The sequence below is a fragment of the Rattus norvegicus genome, chromosome 5, assembly GCF_021556685.1.
Source record: "Rattus norvegicus strain SHRSP/BbbUtx chromosome 5, alternate assembly SHRSP_T2T, whole genome shotgun sequence".
In the NCBI taxonomy this organism is placed as follows: Eukaryota; Metazoa; Chordata; class Mammalia; order Rodentia; family Muridae; genus Rattus; species Rattus norvegicus.
Genome location: NC_141538.1, coordinates 30,084,245 through 30,104,431, shown reverse-complemented (window position 1 = coordinate 30,104,431; position 20,187 = coordinate 30,084,245). Strand labels below are relative to the sequence as shown.

Here is a 20,187-nt window from a genome sequence, read left to right as displayed (position 1 = left end):
TTTAGACAATAAGCATGCCTAACCCTATATATGTGTTCCTACAGGTCTCAAGAAACTTCTCTCTTTGATTGAGAACTAATACAGTACAAAAAGAAGGATAACTTTCAAGTGCAGGAGCTGGAGAGACAGCTCATCCATTTTGGGCATTTGTTTAACATAGAACCAAAAGGGTAACTCAGTTCCAGGTGGAGTTCACTGCCCCCTACTGGCCTATGTGGGAATTGCATGTATTTGGTGCACAGTACTTAGAGCAGACAAAACACTTATGTATAAAAGAAATAATAGCAATAATAATGATAATGATAATAAACCAAACCAAACAACCATCCAAAATAGGCACAAAATACATATTCAAGGGCAATAAAAATAAATGTAAAAACGGTTTTTAAAAACATGGTCCTATGTGCTTTTCTCTGAGACTATATTTCAAGAAACCAGACACAGACAGCTCTGGTTTTCCTGATTTCTATTTTTACTCCATTGGTGAATGTTTCCATTTCCTGAGAATCATCAGAGCAATTCTGTTGAGATTCTCATTAGTGTGTTCTATGCGATCATCCCTGGAGAACTATATTTCAGGAGTAGCTAAATAAATGACCACAAGGATACAGCATGAGTACTTTTTCCATCAGGAAATTAGTGTCCACAGTGGCCACACCAGCCACATGGAAGGTCCAATCCACATGTGTAGCTCTGGATGGGAACAAATTATGAATCCAAAGCCCCTGCAAGTTTCAGTGATCTATCTCTGCCTATGGTTTCTGGGATTACAGGACTGTGAAACGACACATAAAAAAAAAAATCAAGTTTTTTTTTTAACTTTTATGTTGTTTAATGAAAAAAACTCAACAAAGATACAAAACAAGCATTTTACACAATGCATACATTTTCAACATCTGCAGATAAGATAAATAAAAGAAGGCTAAAGCAGACATATTGTGTATTGCTTCTCTTTGGTAGGTCACCAATATCATCCTTGTAGAAACAAAATAGGTTAAAAATAAAACCAATGGTCTTAAAATAATTGTCCCTTAGTATTGACAAAATATTAAGCAATAATATAGTAGATGTAGTTTTCAAATTGACAAGAATGCATAATACTTTTTTATTCTCTGAGGGGTAGGTAAGTAGCTGCTTTCCAAAATTAAGGCCTACAAGAGCCAACCCTTTTCTAGCTATCTTTTTCCTTGGCTCTTTTTTACACGTCACAGTCAAACTCCCACAAACCATTCTCTTGGAAAATTTCACATACTAAACCTCTCATCAGTCAGCTTCACACCATCCATCCTGACCCACCCCATTTCCTGTGAGGAAATTCTGTTTTATTTAGCGTCATGCAAACTCAGTGCCCCAAATAAAAAAAAGAACAAAAATTCCACAAACAGCACGTACGCACATCCTGCCATCAGTAGAAAAGGCACAGCAGAGACCATTGCTCAAAGGTGCAACTTGTACTGGACAATCGTCACCAATGCTCCAGAAGCTCACCGTTTTATCATCAGCAAGGCTGGCAAGGTGCAGTCCATCATGACTGAGAGGCACAGCTCTTACCCATCAGTCGTTTCCTCCTCCAGTAGCCGGGGGAAACAGGTGCCCAAATCCATCAGAATGTCTCCAATGGGTGGGTCCCAGACATACACACGCGTATCGTAAGATGCAGGAGCTAGTGATGTTCCATCAGGAGAAAAGTCACAAGCTACGACATCATGGTGATGCCCTTCCAGTCTCCTTATCATGGCGTATTTATCCATATTCCAAAGGAAAACTGCCTTACTGGCTCCAACTGAACACAGCGTAGAACAGTCGGGAGAAAACGCACAACTGTACACCCAATTCTGATGGCCCCACAATACTCATATTTCCATCACCTTTCAGGTCCCACACTCTAAGAATATTGTCTCTTGAAGCTGATAAAAGGAGTAAGCTCCCACCTGGAGCGAAAGTTAAGTCTCTAACCACTTCAATGTGGTCTGCCAAATCAAGGAAGAGTTTTCCTGTATACACATCCCAGATTTTGATGCGACCATTATTTAATCCTGTGGCAAGGAGTAGCTGATCCTGTCCAAATCAAAACCGATGCCATTCTCTATTAACACAACGACTCTGTTTTTCTGGAACTGAAGACCCAAAAGCGAGACTCCAGACTATGTCTCCACAGTCTATAACGTGTTCACGGGGCTTATTTTTTTGAGCACCATTACTATTTTGTCTTGCCAATTTTAGACAGCTTGAATTGGTAACATTCTTGGAACCGTGCAAAAGAAAGTTCTTAAGGCACCGGGACCACAGGACAAGCTTCACTATATGAAATCCTAGTGACCATGCAAAGTATGAACCATCTGGAGCAAAAGCAACAGTCCAGTTTTCACCACCACATTTCCTGTCGAAAGGGGCTGCTGGAGTTGAAAGTTCTTCTATAGTGCGCGACCTCACGATCTATTTCTCGTTGTCCCTTGGGGGAAAGCTGGCCATCTATGGGGCACCGTCTGATTCTGGGAACTCAATTCAGGCGCGACGACAGATAAGGGACTCAATGGGGGCGGAGGGGCATGACATGGGCTCGGTCTTTCTCGGGCATGGGGACTGAACAGAGAGCACGGGCGGCCGCTGTGGCTCCTGTAGACTGCTCCGGGGAAGTCACCAGAATGCCTGGAACCAAGCCACCGAATCACACTCAGACAACAGAGCCAGCGCGCCTTCCACTGACAGATTCAAACAGCCAGCCACTGCTTCCGCCACCAAACCAGACACTCAAAAAAATCAAGTTTCTTAAGAGTTGAAAACACATTTTATCCTTAAAGAATTTATTAATTAATTTTTTCCAAAAGGGTCTTAAAGGATAACGTCAAACTGTAAAATGTATGACCTTGGCAGAACTGCAAATCCATTACAAGAACAAAAATGAAGAATAAATAACAAAACTTCAAGCGAAATCAAACAAAACCAACCCCTGAAGCAAACAGAACTCAAACCAAAAACCAAACACAATAATTTAGCTAAGCAGCCTTCTCTGCTGAAGATTTGGCACCACAGTCCTACAGCCTGTGGCTGGCCTTGGAAACATAGTGGAAAGGCTGTCAGTCACCAATTGCTATACCCTATTAAAGATGATGCAAGCTATGCCTCTTTGGGGCCTTTGTAGGTCAAGGCCTTCCAAGGCTAAGATGAGGCATGTACAGGATTTTGTTTCTAGTCTTTGAAATTCTCCTCACTGATCTACACTAATATTTTTGAAGATTCCTCAGGACAAGCACCAATTTACACTCTGAGACTCCTCCTGGATGCCCAGCAGCTCTGAATGTGCCTGAACACTTCTCTGAAGCCCTCCCATGTTCATGTTCAGCATGAGGGGAATTCCAATGTCTGTATGGAAACCCACTTCCCTTTCCTACCTGGGCTACAGCATTTACTCAGCTCAAATATTTTCACTCCTAAGGAGATAAACATTGGAAAACGTTCATCCTCTCAATGTGCACCAATAAATTTATGCATAATTTCCACCATTCAGAGTCTTCCTGATGCATATTTCCTGAAGCCCTTAGCTTTCATCATTTTAGTAACAAGTCCTGCACCCAGCACTGCTCCTTTAGATACACTGTTTCTCCTTGGCTCCCAACCCGCTGCTCAGTCTTAGGTGCTGAACATTATCCACTCACAAGTTTCTGCCTTTGCATTAAGCTGTTGCCAGTATGATTTCTTAGATTTTTCAGCTTGAAGAATTGTCAAAGCTCTTACTGTCCCTACACAGTTATATCTAGTAATGACCGGGTCCAATCCTGTGATCATGAGAACTGAGCAACTGCAGGTCCATAAAATCAAAATTGAGCCGCTAGACATCTCTGAAAAGCTGCTTTAAAAGTGGGATTCAGTTGTTACTGTTTTCAAGTCTTTTCAAGCATTACTCAGGCACAGAATGCTTTCTCAAGAAAGGAAGAGGAATTCTGAATTCTCTCATTGAAATTGGGTTTAACTTAGTCTTGGGGTAAACACTCCATATCTTGGATAAAGCCTGTATGCCCCAGGCAAGAGACCAAGACAATTATTTGTAGGATGTGTGTGGGTGTCTATGTATCATTCCAGGGTAACTCCTGCTAAAAGTTTGAGGGGCAAACCTGCTCAAAGACAACACAAACTCTTTTGTTTTGCTTGCTTCTTTAACTTATCCAATGACCCCAAATTACACCATTTCCTTATACCTCTGGGTCACAGGTTAAACTCATACTATCTACCATTAATCTCTCCATTGGAATTCAGAGCTTCATGGTAAATAATTTTTGGAGTCTTTAGATTCTGATTTTGTTCCAAACCTCAGAAATTATTGATTATTCAGTAAACTAAAATCTAATGTCAATCTTGGTATTTTAAACATTTGAGGGTCATGCCAGACCTCATCAGCTACATGTACTCACTTCACTGTTGGCAAGATCAGGCCATGCTTCCTGAATGTCCTGTTTGCTGTGACTACCTAGTTGTACTGTCATGTGATAAGAAAGTGAGTTCCCATATAGTTTTCTTTATACTCAAGGGATCTGATCAGAATCTATGAGGTGGAGAATCAATCTCTTTGAGCTGAATGTAGGTTGCCACAGTACCTCTGGATAATTTTTGAATAGCATCTTGTATACATGTATGTGCTTTTTAGGTGATTTCTCCTTATCTAGTAACACTCCCCATAGCTCCACACCATCATATTATTGGATGTTTCCAAGACAAGTGATTTCTTGTCCCTCCTGGCCATGGTCTTAGAATTGTGTGGGAGTTCCTAGATCAATCTCTGTGGCCCTAAGGGATTCTTCTTGATAGACTTGGGGAAGATCCACAGAGTAGTACAGCTTGGGTAGGGGAGTGAAAAACAAAAAAATTACATAAATTCTGATAAAATCTTCCTTCAGAGGCTCACAAACTTATTTTATCCAGGAGGATGTTACTGAGTGATGTGGTCCTCTGTTCACAGGTCTGGCTTCAGACACCTGAGCACTGGTCAACACGGGTGGGACTTAAGACATCAAAAGCAAACACTCACAGAAAGCATGATGGGTCATACTTGGAATGAGCAATTAAGAGGTCATCCTGGGCTATCGTGTGGAGGAAACAGACAGAGACAAAGACAGAAATACAGACATACAGGGAGACACATAGACACACACAAACACACATGCGCGCGCGCACACACACACACACACGCACACACACACACACACACACACACACACACACACACACACACATACAAAGAAGGGGACAAAGGTCAAGTTCTTCTGTTGGGTGCCACATGTGACAACTTCCATGCTCTTGAAAGGCTGACACTGCTACATTTACGTACAACATCCATTAGGAACACACAGGCAGGGAAGGGGAAAGTAAGGGGAGAGACTTAGTATTCTTAAACCATACAGGTTTATTAAAGCCCCATTTCACCTTTCCTCTCACGCTGACCGTCTCTGCAAAGAGAAGCCAGCCCATGGTCAGCCTGGCATGCAATTTCTCGGATCTCTGAAACTTTTCCTTCCATACATGCTCCTTGTACCCTAGGCTTGACGAGAGCTGTTGAATGATTTGCATCTTCTCAGGTGTTGAAGTCCTGGTCTAGCAGAATTGGATGTCAGCTCTATTCCTAATTGGGGTTCTCTAGAGAACAGCAAGTTGAGATCACACTGGACTTTATGAGAGAAGCATTGCACAAACTGGTATGAAATGTATCTTACTTAGTAAAGACTATTGTGGGAAACAGGAAGAGAGAGAGAGAGAGAGAGAGAGAGAGAGAGAGAGAGAGAGAGAGAGAGAGAGAGAATGAGAAAATATGTCTTGTACACATGAAGCCAGAAAAGCATGTGTGGATCTAGAAGACAAGGTGTGAAGGACGGCCTGTAAATCCCAGTGACTAAGGAAGAAGCCTGGAGCCAGTTGTGTTATTGAGACTTCAGACAGCTTGGCCTTTACAAAAGTGAGACACCAGACTTCCATGAGCAAATCCTTAGCCTGGAAGATGTAGTTATGGTAGCCCAGAAAAACAAACACAGAACTGTCCCCTCTGTCTGCCTCTTACTACTCTGATCTCCCATATCACAAGAGGCTGAATGGTCTTCCGCATTCCCTGAGATGCAGCTCACAAGGGACAGCTCCTGTCTGCAACAGAGCTTCATCTGAGCCCGCCCTTGGCCTGTGGTGGACATGCAGGACGTGACTGACAGGTTAAACTTTGCCTAACTGGCTCGCAAAGTTCAGGCTTGAGACTCACTCACCCACTGTGATTGTCAACACTTCCATGTCTCCATTGGGAGGGCAGTGTCATAATGTCCTGCTACTGTCTTCTCACTCCATTCACAAGCTTCATTTGATCCAGTTGACAGCTGCCTCAAGCTTATGCACAGCTCCACAGGATGCAGCTTGGATTCAGAGCCCTCCTGTCTGGCCCCAGAGGCCAAGAGAGCAATGTCACAGTTCACAGTGGTAATGTGGATACACCAGGGCATTTCCTCCAAGTCTTACTTTCAAGTGTGTTCTTTTACTGTAATTTATGCTACTCTTTCTAGAAGGCCACATCGTGGGAGAACATTTGGATTCTGCCCCATCCACAGCTTACAGATATTTTACATAGACTCCTATAGGATTTCAGTAGCAATGTTTCCCTAAACTTGTATGCAAACTGTACACACACACACACACACACACACACACACACACACACACATACACACACACACACACACACACATGGTGTAGGGATAATAGAGACATGCATGTTGAAGTAAAGTTAGGACAGTGGGCCTAGAAGATCAGATGTGAAGTGTTGCACTAAAATCTAAGACCCAAGAATGGAGGAAGGGAAACAATTGTGAGTGGTGCTTTCCCACTACTTGTCCACATGAACAATGAAGTATGAGACAACAGACCTGCATGGTCATAGCCAAAGCCCAGGAATGTGCACAGTCTATTGCATGAGATTGCAGCTCATCTCTCTGATCTGTAGTGGCAGAGTTCAGGTGTTTCCCACACACACTGACATGTAGCATCTGAGGGCCAGCTCCTCTCCTGCAGACTTCATTACAGTCCAACCCCGCACACTGGAGGATATTCAAGGACGGACCAGACAGGTGATCTTTTGACCTCGCCTGATAAAGAGCTGAAGCTGTGAATGTCAACATCCCCGGAGCTCTGTTGAGCAGGGGGTGCTTTCCTCTGGTTCCCTTAGCGATGCTTCAGAAAACCGAGGAGACAGCTTCCTCAGGTGTATTCACAGCTGTCAGGATGGAACTTGGCCTCAGAACACCATCGCCTGTAATTACAGAAGCCAGGATGAAAACTACAAACTCCATCAGCACTCAGTTGCTATGGAGATGCCCAGAGTCATGGATAGATCTCTACAGACCCCAGGACTATAGATATAGATGTCTTGTAGGGGTAGAACATGGTCATTTAGTTTCCCTCACTGACTGCTCAGGACAACCATTGTAGTCAGGAAGGAGACAGTCCCTGTTCTGGTTCACTGACTAACAGTTCTTCACTGCACTAGAAAACTTTCTGACACATGTGTTGACTCAGAAACCTAAGGGGGGCACTGTCAAGGAATGGTAGTCAGAATAACTCTAGTGGAATGCCTGAGATGATGAGGTCTCATCTAGAAGTACTTCTCTCTCCCAGATATTAGTGTCAGACACAAACTGCACCAGTGCAATTGGGGAGCAGTCAGCCCTGAGATTAGGACAGCACACTAGTCTCTCCCTTCTTCCCAAGGACCTTTGTCTTCTAGGCAAAAGGAGTAAAAGCCATTAGGTCTCAGGAAAACAGTGGTGCCCTTCCCAACAACTGGCTTCTGGAGTAGAGAAAGTCTCTGGCTTCCGAGAACTATAATAAGCAATGAAGTTCAGTTGCTTCTTAGAGGCTCCCTGCTCCTGATTTCCACACCTGGAAGGCTCAGCTCAAGGAACCTCCTCTCCCCTTGCCCACGACTCACTGAGCTTTCCCAAGCACCATTTATTTCTTCCTTTTTTACAACAATACAGAAGGCCAGCTTCCTTCTCCCCATCTCTAATCCCTTCATGCTCTTTGTTCTTTCTCCCAAATGGCCTGCTTAGCCTGGATAACAGGTTGATTAGTGAAGCCTGGAGGCACTGAAGAAACATCCCACAGGTAGTTGGTGCCATCACAGTACTTGTGACATCACAGAAGATGCTAGGGCTCTCCTGGGTACAAGAGATTGTGCAGGGAAGTGTCTATTGATGACGTCACTGGGAACTGCCATGGCTACCTGCTAACCAGCTTTCCTTACAGTGACCAGATTCTGGGGTGCCCTTTCCAGGAGCCTCTCCCGTGACACAGTGGAAACCTTTCCATATGTTCTCTGTCTAAAGCTAGAAAGGTCATACTGGATTGTCCTGCTTAATCAAGCTGGTGTTTGCTGGATAGCTGAAATGGCAGATTTCTCTTTTTATCTTCCTCTCCTAGGGCAGAAATACTCTAGCAGAAGTTCAAGCAGGGCACAGACCAGGACGAGAGCTCCCTCAGACAGCACTGTACACCAGGAACACTGAGTGTGCAAAGCAAGTGAACCACCATTGCTTCTCATCCCTGTAACCATGCCAATCTTTTCTTCTTTTACTTATTTTCCTATTTGTGAATAGGCCTTGATTTTGCCTAGACTCTGACCCATCCACAGTGCTTCTGGTCTGATTGCCTTTTCTTCTCTGACAGCACCGTTGAAAGAACTGTAAAGGGGCAAAGAATGCCCTGACAACTTGAACACAATATTCTTGGAACTAGGGTCAAAGACTCCTCTGAAAAAGATACCTTTTTGTAGATGTGAATTCATCAGTGAGGCAAATACCAACTGAGGTCTGGTAATGCAGCCGGAATCTCATCCATTGTCTGTTGGCTAACTACTCCATGGGGAAAGAAAATTAGTTTCAGATACATAACTCGAGGTACATGAATTACTCAGAATTCTGACCCTCAACAAGTAACCCCAGTAAAGGACACAACAATATGGAAGGTAGGTTGTTGGGAAAGCGTCACTCTACCAGAGGCTTTGGCAGCTGACTGAGTCCTCAGTTTTCAATATAAGGTGGTGAAGCTGTCATGGAATCCTGTGTTGATGCCACACTCTTATCCAAACAGAGCACACCCAAATGCATCCTATTCTTACTGCAGTTCAGTGTTGAAGATACTCCTTGTCACACATATGTGATGCTAAAGTTAATGCTCTACGCAGATGACAAAAGTCCCTCATTCCTCATGTTGGTCATTTATTTTTCCATAAAGAAAACAGCTGGGTATTCTTCAGTTTCACACCTGGACTAAAATGACTGGTTCCTAAAATGGATTTATAGAGGACATCTGGGTCGTCTTTTACATTTTGTGACAGGAGGATGATCCCTCTGCATTGGTTGTGTCTAGAATAAGCATGCACAGGCATGTGTTGGCTGAATGAATCATGTAGTAGCCACCACATTACAGGATCAGCCTTTATTCTTTATCGCAGGTCAAAGGCTTTGTATAAAATGCTGTGTATATTATGCCAGAAGTAGGTGATAAGTTATCTGGAACTATCCCTCAGGGTCTCAAAGAAAGAAATAGGAACTCCCATGTTATAAGCCTGTGGGCAATAGGAACTATAAATCATTTGTCTGGCAAACTAGTTATTATGATGCTCAATGGTTATGTGGTGTGTTGTTGGAAAATGTGAAATCAGTGCTAAAAAACATTTGTATGGAAGAAGCCATTGGGAAATTCTCCAGATGCTGTGTGGTGACCTTCATCCTGCGTATAGGTTGGCTCTCGGTTTCATAGAATCTGATCACATCCAGCTGAGTATAAATGAAAGCTATGTTGGAATCTTTTTTTAAATTTAATTTTATTGTTTGTTACTTATTCACTTTATACCCCACTCACTGCCCCTCCTCTTGGTTAACCCCTCCCATAATCCTTTCCCTCTCCCCTTCTCCTCTGAGCACTGAGTGCTTGTATCCCCCCCTCAATGGCACTTCAAGTCTCTTTGAGGCTTCATGTTTCTCCCACTGAGGCCAGACAAAGCAGCCCAGCTAGTAGAACATGTCCCACTCACTAGCAACAGCTTTTGGGATAGCTCATGCTCCATTATTTTAGGACCCACATGAAGATCAAGTTGCCCATCTGGTACATCTGGGCAGGGAAGCCTAGGTACAGCCTGTATATGTTCTTTGGTTTGTGGTTCAGTCTCTGAGAGATCCAAGAGTCCAGATGAGTTGACTCTGTTGGTCTTCCTGTGGAGCTCCTATCCCCTTTAGGGCTTGAAATCTTCCCCTATTTTTCCTTAAAAGGCTCTAAGCTCTGTCTGCCATTTGGCTGTGGGTGTCTATTTGAGTAAGCTGCTAGGTGCTGCCTAACAGAGAACAACATGCTCCCATCTACAAGCATAACACAGGATCATTCACAGTGTTAGGGATTCTTGCCTGCCCATGGGATGGGCCTCAAGTTGGGCTGCTCCTTGTTTGGCCATTCCCTCAGTCTTTGCTTACTCCTCCGTGCCTGCATTACTTGTAGACAGGATACATTTCGGGTTGAACTTTTTGTCGGTGGGTTGGTATCTCTATTGATGCACTCAGGTTCCTGTGTAGCTACAGATGGTGACCACTTCAGGTTCCAATGTGGTAAGCTGAAGAGGGCAGCTATAACATTCGCCACCACAAGATGGCGCTCACTTCCACTACGCCCCACGTGGAAGGCCAGGATAGCTTCCGCCATTACAAGATGGCGCTGGCCTCCGCCACGCCAGCCAACTTCCTTTCAGGAAGTTAACTGTGTGCACATGTGCAAGAGTGCCTTCATGCCAGGTCTTTGCCCACTCCAGGGTGTGCCTTATGAGACCATGGGTAAGCGACCAATCAGGTGTGGATGCGCCGCGCTAGGGTGTATATAAGCCGCGCCATGCGGGCGCGCGGGGCTTCTCCTTAAGATTGAATAAAAGTTTTGGCTGTAGCAAGGATCTGCATGTCCCCGCGTGTTTTCTTGCTGGCGAGGTCGCACGAGGGACATTTGGTGCCGAGAACCCGGGATAAACGCCTCATCATCGCCGGCGCCGAAGAAGAGCCTCCATTCACGGAAAGAATCCAGAAGCTGCGGAACGCGGGCGAGACTCTGAGAGACGATGTTTAGCCTTGATCTGTTCCACCTCACTCCTCTGCTAGATGCGGCGGAAGCCTCTATGGTAGCAGCCCTCGGGTTTTCTCTATTGGCCTTTGAGCTTCTATCTACCGTCAGACGGCGTCAGAGGTCGCATGGGAGCCGCCCAGTTGTAACAGCAAAGCGGAGAGCGTTGGGGGAAGGGCAAGGCAGCATGTCAGAAACAGAGCTGGTGAAAGATTAGAAGCTTTAATAAGGAAAGGTGCACTTAAGAAAAAAAGCCCTTCCAAGGACCTTGGATCCGGGGAAGCGAAAGATTGGGGAAAAAACGCCCCGGGAGAGAAAAAGGGAGGAGATAAAAGGAACACAGTATTTTGGGAGAAAAATTTTGTCTTTGTACTTGTAAAAGGTGTGATTAGGCTCTGGAAGCTTTGCAGAGTCATACTGATTAGACTTGATAGAGGCAGACCGCCTGAAAATTTATTCAGGAGAATCAAACAAAAGGACATCTCAATGCCCATGCACAGCTTGATGGAGTTAATGTAATTGGGTTGTGAGTGAAAATACTCAGGACTGTGTTTCACTTCCATACCATTTGTGAACGTCAGTTGTGCTGCTCAGATATCCTGTAATATATCTCAGTATCTTACAGGAATTGGGTTTCAACACGTTGATGGACTAGTCCAGGAATTGAGACAATCCATCGTCCATATCGACTCCACTCGAGTGGATAGTCACCGTGAACACCATCTGGTTTTTTCCCTCTTTGTCTATTGTCTGTTCTTGGTGCACCAGGATGTCCCCATGTCTGTCAGTTTATGTCTGTGGTTCTTGCTTCTTGTTGTTTAAATGTTTTATGTTTCATGTTCAAAAGAAAAAATGGTAAAAAACTTTATCTGCTGGTTGTTTACATCTTGATTTGGTTTTAACTCGTTTCAAAAAGGGACAAATGAATAAAAAACAGTTTCAATCAGGCCTTTAGAGCCCTGCACCTGCAGTCAGGAGTCTGGGTCAGCTGGAGAAGCTGCCCAGGAGCTAAGCGTCTGCACGAGCTGATCTTAAAGGCGCCAGCAGCTTCTCAGCTTCTTTGATACAAGAGCTGACAGCTGTTTCTCTTAGAGATATCCCTGACTTATTATTTGACTCAACAGGTGACAAGGTGCTTCTCTTAAAATCATAGCTAAAAAGGTAAAAATGGTGTTTGGTCTAAATATTAAAGATATGTGTAGCCACTTCAATTTTGTTTCTGATTGGTTTTAAATGTGTAAATATGCTCTACTTGCCTTGGTCATAGATTGTTGGCTTTTTAGTTATTGGATATGGTTAAAAAGGTATAATATTGGTAACAGAAAGTTGACATAAAGCTGGTAATTTGTATAGAGTCATTCTAGACAACATGTGGCATGAGCCAACCTAGGGAAACAGGTCTAAATTGAGGTAATATTTTTATGGAATTCTTATCCTAGAAACCAGGCTTCTAAAAGAATTTAGGACAATGTCTCTTTGTTGAGGTACTGGAGACTACACCATCGTGCGTTCATATGTAGGAATTGGCAGTCAAACTTTGTACTAGATTGTTGGAGGTCGAGTTTTGCTTTCCTAGTCGTGGTTTGCCCTGAAGCTATCTGTATTTTGATGCTAATTCCACTGCCCCAAGAACAGCTGCCTAGTCAGGTACTCAGAACTCAGGTGACCTTATGGTTGTGCTCTGGTGTCACAAGGAGAACTTAAAGATTGTGATTAAGGATTGCCAATGTTACATTGACTAACTCAAACTTATTTTAATTAAGAAAAAATCAAACAGGTAGAGATTGTTACAAGATTTATGAAAGATTGATGAGGTTTTAGAACTTGTGAGAACATTACAGCCAGTCTGTTTACTCCAGCTGCCATTTCAAGATAGATTTAGAGGATTGATTTTGAGTTTTCATTTCGTGAGCTAGCTTATAATTTTAGAGAGCCCATAGAGTGATATCATTAAGAATGGCTAATAGCCTTATATTATGTAATTTTGTTGCTTATTTTTTTTATTAACTTGAGTATTTCTTATATACATTTCAAGTGTTATTCCCTTTCCCGGTTTCCGAGCAAACATCCCCCTCCCCCCTCCCCTTCCTTATGGGTGTTCCCCTCCCAACCCTCCCCCCATTGCCGCCCTCCCCCCATAGACTAGTTCACTGGGGGTTCAGTCTTAGCAGGACCCAGGGCTTCCCCTTCCACTGGTGCTCTTACTAGGATATTCATTGCTACCTATGGGGTCAGAGTCCAGGGTCAGTCCATGTATAGTCTTTAGGTAGTGGCTTAGTCCCTGGAAGCTCTGGTTGCTTGGCATTGTTGTACTTTTGGGGTCTCGAGCCCCTTCAAGCTCTTCCAGTTCTTTCTCTGATTCCTTCAATAGGGGACCTATTCTCAGTTCAGTGGTTTGCTGCTGGCATTCGCCTCTGTATTTGCTGTATTCTGGCTGTGTCTCTCAGGAGCGATCTACATCTGGCTCCTGTCGGTCTGCACTTCTTTGCTTCATCCATCTTGTCTAATTGGGTGGCTGTATATGTATGGGCCACCTGTGGGGCAGGCTCTGAATGGGTGTTCCTTCAGTCTCTGTTTTAATCTTTGCCTCTCCCTTCCCTGCCAAGGGTATTCTTTTTCCTCATTTAAAGAAGGAGTGAAGCATTCACATTTTGATCATCCGTCTTGAGTTTCCTTTGTTCTAGGGATCTAGGGTAATTCAAGCATTTGGGCTAATAGCCACTTATCAATGAGTGCATACCATGTATGTCTTTCTGTGATTGGGTTAGCTCACTCAGGATGATATTTTCCAGTTCCAACCATTTGCCTACGAATTTCATAAACTCGTTGTTTTTGATAGCTGAGTAATATTCCATTGTGTAGATGTACCACATTTTCTGTATCCATTCCTCTGTTGAAGGGCATCTGGGTTCTTTCCATTTTCTGGCTATTATAAATAATTTTGTTGCTTCTTCGATGTAAGAAGTTAGAACCTTGAATCTTTCAGTGTATATGGAAATTTTTACTACAAACCTTTGCTCTCAAAATGAGCTTTAATATTTGGGGAGTAGCTGTTGCACTACTCCAGAAAAGAACGTTTGAAGCTAATTTTAAGCTTCTAAGGATATGTTAATTGGCTAAGTACCTCACCCTACCAGAGGACTTAGGTCTTTGTTTTGCACATTGGAGATAAAGCTTCAGCTGTGTTAATACAGAATTGTAGACTAGAGTCATGGAAGTATTTTAAAAAGAAACCTGGTGAAACATATCTTATTCCAAACAGTTAATTGGTTATTACAAAATACTGATATTTGGCCTATTACATATACAAAATTTTCAGGCAAAATTGATTTTACTCTTTACATGCTTTTGTACTTCCTATATATTTGTGCATACAACCCATAGGAAATGCGCTTAGTGCATTTATAGGTGGTTCACCTAATGAAAAGGCTACATGTATGATTGGATCACTTGTTTATTCTCTTGAGTTTCTATTGCTTCAACACAGATTATTAATTTCCATGGTTTAGCCACTGTTTTTAAATTAAACTTTCAATTCACATACTGATAGCCAATGTGTGGCTTGTGGATTACAATTGATTTCAATTACTTAATGCTTTATTAGAGACAGATTTTCTACTTAAAATCAATGAGTGATTTCAGTGTGAATGTCTGACAACTCACTGTCCTTTCAGTGCCCTGGCTCAGACAACTAAACAAAACCATAGACCCAGCTCTTTGAAAATGGTAATGGAGTTGATATGAAAAGAGGAAGACTCCATTTGCTTGCTTTCAATTCCCAGCCTCACCCTGCCAGTTCAGGGATTTCTAGTACGACTGAATCTGGACAATATTTACAGGATTTGACATTTCTAATTAATGCTTATGTTTAGGTAAATAAAGTTTGTTGAGGTGCTAGAGAAATGGCTTAGTGGTTAAGAGCACTAAGTATTGTTCCTTAATAGACCATTTAAGAACTCAAACTGGATTGTCTGGGCTCCGTAACAAGGGAGGACATTGATACCAGACAGATTATAGGCCTTACATAGGAACAATTAGTCAAAAAATCTCATTCTTTATATATCCAAAACAATAATGCTGGAGACAATAATTTGGTATACAAGTCAATTTATAAATACAAGTGCTCAGTGTCCTCAATTTAATCCTCGAGGACTTACCTTAATATCTTTACTATATCTTAATAAATAAAAAGGGGGAGTTATCCCTGTATGCTAAATAATGCTCCTTTTATTTCAATTTTAAAATTTGGATGCCAAAGTTTATGGCACCCTACAACTAGGCATACTTTTGCCTAGGTGAAATAGAGAGATCCACATATTGACATGATCCTGTCCAGATATTTTATATGGGGAAGAGGGAATGTTTGTGTTTTTTCTACAGGATGCTACAAGAGTATGCCAGCTGTCAGAGGTGGTTGCTGAGACTTGCTGATCCTGGTTACATGAAGATTCAGCTCTCGTGGTTCGGGTCCCTGGAGTCATCCCTCTGCCCCCAGAGGAAGATGGAAGATTACCCCCTCATCCTTTGACATCACAGAGATTTTGCCGTTGCTGCAGTCAGTGTTACCGCTGCGTGTGTCCTGTCCCACTGTGGCCTGCTCTCTGACCCTCTGTGTACTGCTGCTTGCTGGAGAAGACTGGACTCCAGCCGTTGCTGCCCCCCTCATTTCCCTGGTGACTCTTGCTGCCTTAACTGGTCATTTTACAGACTGTAGCTTCACAGGAATGCCACCTGCGTGAAGCTGCTGTGGACTGGGGAACTCTGTCCTGGTTATACAGATCTCAGACATGGTTCCATTGCCTGCTGGTTGTTCCAGAGATCCTGAACTGTCCTGGAAAAGACCTTGACACTTTCGCTGCTATTGTAGCAGCCATTACTGCTACAGACATTGTGTCTGCAGTGTCTGGAGTTATCCTCCCCCAATCTATTGTTAGGCAAGCACAGTGGGTGAACTTTCTGGAGTAGTTGCTAACAATTGAGAATTCTAAATTTTATTATAGGAGCGGCTTGACTACGGCCCTTGGAGGTAACAGCTGAGGTGAACCAGATGAGGTGCCCACTACTTATCGGGAGTGGCTCTGTTTGGTGCAGCCCTATGCTGTGGATTAGTGTTCATGCTATGGTTGGTTTGCTAACTCAGATCTCAACAAAAACGTGACAAGGCTGTTATCACTCAAGCACTTGTGGCCATTGAACAAGGGGCCTCCCCTGGAATTTGGTTATCTATCTTCAAAAAATTAGTCGGTATCTGAGTTCTCTGCTCTTGCACCCCATGGATCTGTGGATCCATTGCACTGGGATGAGAGAGACTCAATGATCCTTTGATCAGCCCTTCCACATCACTGAGGTTTCCTCATTGCACGCGATAGGGTGATCATGATTTGTTATAAAATAAATGATTTGTTATATATAAATTATAAGGGGGAGATGTAGAGGGCCGCTATAACATTCGCCACCACAAGATGGTGCTGGCTTCCACTGCGCCCCACGTGGAAGGCCAGGATAGCTTTCGCCATTACAAGATGGCGCTGGCCTCCGCCGCGCCAGCCGACTTCCCTTCAGGAAGTTAACTGTGTGCACATGTGCAAGAATGCCTTCATGCCAGGTCTTTGCCCACTCCGGGGCGTGCCATATGAGATCATGGGTAAGTGACCAATCGGGTGTGGATTCGCCATGCTAGGGTGTATATAAGCCGCGCCATGCGGGCACGTGGGGCTTCTCCTTAAGATTGAATAAAAGTTTTGGCTGTAGCAAGGATCCGTATGTCCCTGCGTGTTTTCTTGCTGGCGAGGTCGCGTGAGGGACACTAAGCCACATCTAAGGTCACCCTCATTGATTCTTGGGTGCCTCTCTTATCCCAGGTTTCTGTCCCTCACCTAGAGATGCCCCCCACCTTCTCACCCTCATTAGTTGCAGATCTTCGTTCATGGTCATGGTCCTCCAGCCTCCACTACACCTTTACTGCACTATGCCTACACTACTCACCTCTCTTAGCCTTCAGTACACCAGATCCTGAACCCCCATTTCTCTCCACATTCCCCCTTCCTCCCAATTCACTCCCTGAGCAGCCTGCCATCCCAGGAGACCTCCATTCTCCTGCTGCCTCTCTACTTCCATCAGACCCCTACGCTATACAGGTGAGCTTCCCTTTTTCCACCCATCTGTCCCCCAAGCCCCAGCTGAGACCTCTGGGCCAAACTAAGCTGCTCTGAGCAGCCCGCCATCCCAAGGGGAATCTCTTATACCTCATGTGACAGTACATCAACTAGGAAGCAGCAGGAAACATGACATTCAGCGGGCATTTTTGGAAAAAAAATCAGTCTGAGGACCCTACAAATTGTTCACCATGATGTTCTGAATTCCAGTGGGAAGATTAATGGTGACTTCTATGTGGTTAATATGTACCTGAGAGGTATCAGCAAATGGTTTATTTTGAGGTATTTGGTGTTAAAAAAGCATGTGAATGGCAAGTGCTAACTTGGACGATGTGTGCTCAAACATGTGGCATGACTTACCAAGGACCGATCTAGACATCCACGCATATCTAACAAACTATTGACTTCATCTCTGTTGTGTGTGGCATTCAGGATTTACGGAGGATATGAAGTGTATACAAGCAAGGTAAATTCAGTGTTAATGAGAGAATTCAAGATTCATATCCCTCTCTTGATACGTGAATGATGGATGCTTACATTCTAAAGCTTAAGAGGAATGACCACCAAAAACACTAACAATTGGATCCACTGTGAAAATGCCTTTCAGACATGTCTTCTAGCTCAATTTTGACTGCGTGTGCCTGCAGTTGCTCAGTTCTCAAGGCTGTGGGTTTCACCAGGTCGTTGTTACAAACACCTGTCTAGGGACAGGAAGAGCTTTGAGAATTCTTCAAGCCAAGAACCTAAGAAACTGGTGCTGCAGGTTCACCTGCATTGTTGAGTGGTTGGTGTGATGTGCTTTGACCTCTGCTGTTGGATGGCTCTGAGGAGTGCTGAGTGGCTGAGCTACTAAATCCCAGTGTGAATGCAGTGACTTATGAGGACACGCATGTGAACTTTACTCAGGAAGATCAGGAGTTCCTAGATCCTTCCCATAAGAAGCTCTACAAAGATGTCATGCTAGAGACCTGTAGGAACCTCTATGCTATAGGCTTTAATTAGGAAGACCAAAATATTGAAGAACACTGTCAAAGAGCTAGAAGACAAAGACATGAAAGAAGTCAGAGTGCAGAGAAACCCTCCGAATATACTCACTGTGGTAAAGCCTTTGCTCACAGTCATGCTCACACTCATGCTCACAGTCATGCTCACAGTCATGCTCACAGTCATGCTCACAGTCATGCTCACACTCATGCTCATAGTCATGCTCACACTCATGCTCACACTCATGCTCACAGTCATGCTCAGTCATGCTCACACTCATGCTCACACTCATGCTCACACTCATGCTCACACAGTCATGCTCACAGTCATGCTCACAGTCATGCTCACACAGTCATGCTCACAGTCATGCTCACAGGCATGCTCACAGGCATGCTCAGAGTCTCATGCTCACAGTCATGCTCACAGTCACGCTCACAGGCATGCTCACAGGCATGCTCACAGTCTCATGCTCACAGTCATGCTCACAGTCACACTCACAGTCACACTCACAGTCATGCTCAAAGGCATGAAAGGATCCACTCAGATAAGAAGTCCTACAAAGTTATTCAGCGTGTTGAAGCCTTTGCACCTTACACAAGTCTCTAAATACAAAAAACAAACTGGACAGAAACCCTATGAATGTAATCAACGTGTTAAAGCTTTTGCAAAACACAGTACTCTCAAAAGGCAAGAAAGAATTCATACCGGAGAGAAACCTTACAAATGTAATGAAAGTGGTAAAGCCTTTTCACAACATATTGTTCTACAAAGGCATAAAAGAATTCATATCAGAAAAAAAAAACCCTACACATGTAATCAATGTGGTAAAGCCTATTCAGGACACGATAATCTCCCAATGTGTAAAAGGATTTGTACTGGAGAGAAACCCTTCAAATAAATATGATAAAGCCTATTCCCAAAACTGTAGTCTCCAAATACACAAAAGAGTCCATACTGGAGAGAAATCCTTAGGAGGGAAATATTTAAGCTGAGTAAATGCAGTGGCCCTGGTAGAAAAGGGAAGTGAGTTTCCACACAGAGGTAAGAGGTTCCCTCTTGCTGAATATGCACCTGAAGGGATTTCAGAAAAGTGCTGAGGCAAATCAAGAACTGCTGGGCATCCAGGAGGAATCTGACAGTGTAAATCCGTGCTTGCCCTGATGGGTCATTGTATTAGTCAGGGCTCTCAGAGAACTTATGGGTAGTCTCTATAAAGGGAATTTGTTGATGACTTACAATCTGTAGTCCAACTCCCCAAAATGATCAGCAGCAGCTGTGAATGGAAATCCAAGGATCTAACAGTGGCTCAGTCCCACAAGGGAGATAGGGGGGAAAAAAAGAGTCTTTGTTCTTCCAATGTCTTTATGTAGGTCTCCAGCTGAAGGTGTGTCCCAGATTAAAGGCATGTGCCAACATGACTGGATCTGGGACTTGCCTGTTCCAGATGACCTTGAATTCAGAGATCTCTTGCCTTATGCTCCTGGGAATCATAGCCATTTGCCTTAAGATCTGCACGTCAAAATACAGGTCAGAAACTTGTATCTCTCAGCCCCAAGATCAGGATCACAGGTGAGCCATCCAATTCTGGATTGTAGTTCACTCCAGATATCGTCAAGTTGACAACCAGGAATGGCCACTGCAGTCATCAAGAATAGTTTCGTGGAGATCAGTCAAGAGAACTTGAAAGACCTTGAGCTAAAGCCTGTAACAAGTGTCGTGCTTAGCCTTGGGAGGACTTGTCCATCAACCCCCACTCCACCCAGGTGCACGCTACATTTACCTCAAGAGTATTAATCACTGAGCACCTTTCTGTTATATTTCCAAGGTGAGCCACAAGCTGGACGTCTGTGCTGTTAAATCTGCTGCTTACCCTAATTATTGTGTTTGGTTTTTGGTCTGAGGTTTATTTTGTTTTGTTCTGTTT

The 20,187-nt window shown here is 43.7% G+C and overlaps 1 pseudogene across 1 annotated transcript; it reads right to left on the bottom strand.

Moving 5' to 3' along the window:
- Positions 1-1,064: 1,064 nt before the first annotated feature.
- Positions 1,065-2,749, bottom strand: LOC148005679 (WD repeat and SOCS box-containing protein 1 pseudogene; annotated as a pseudogene). Its single transcript, XR_015621404.1, has one exon. The product of XR_015621404.1 is annotated as a WD repeat and SOCS box-containing protein 1 pseudogene (transcript).
- Positions 2,750-20,187: the final 17,438 nt, after the last annotated feature.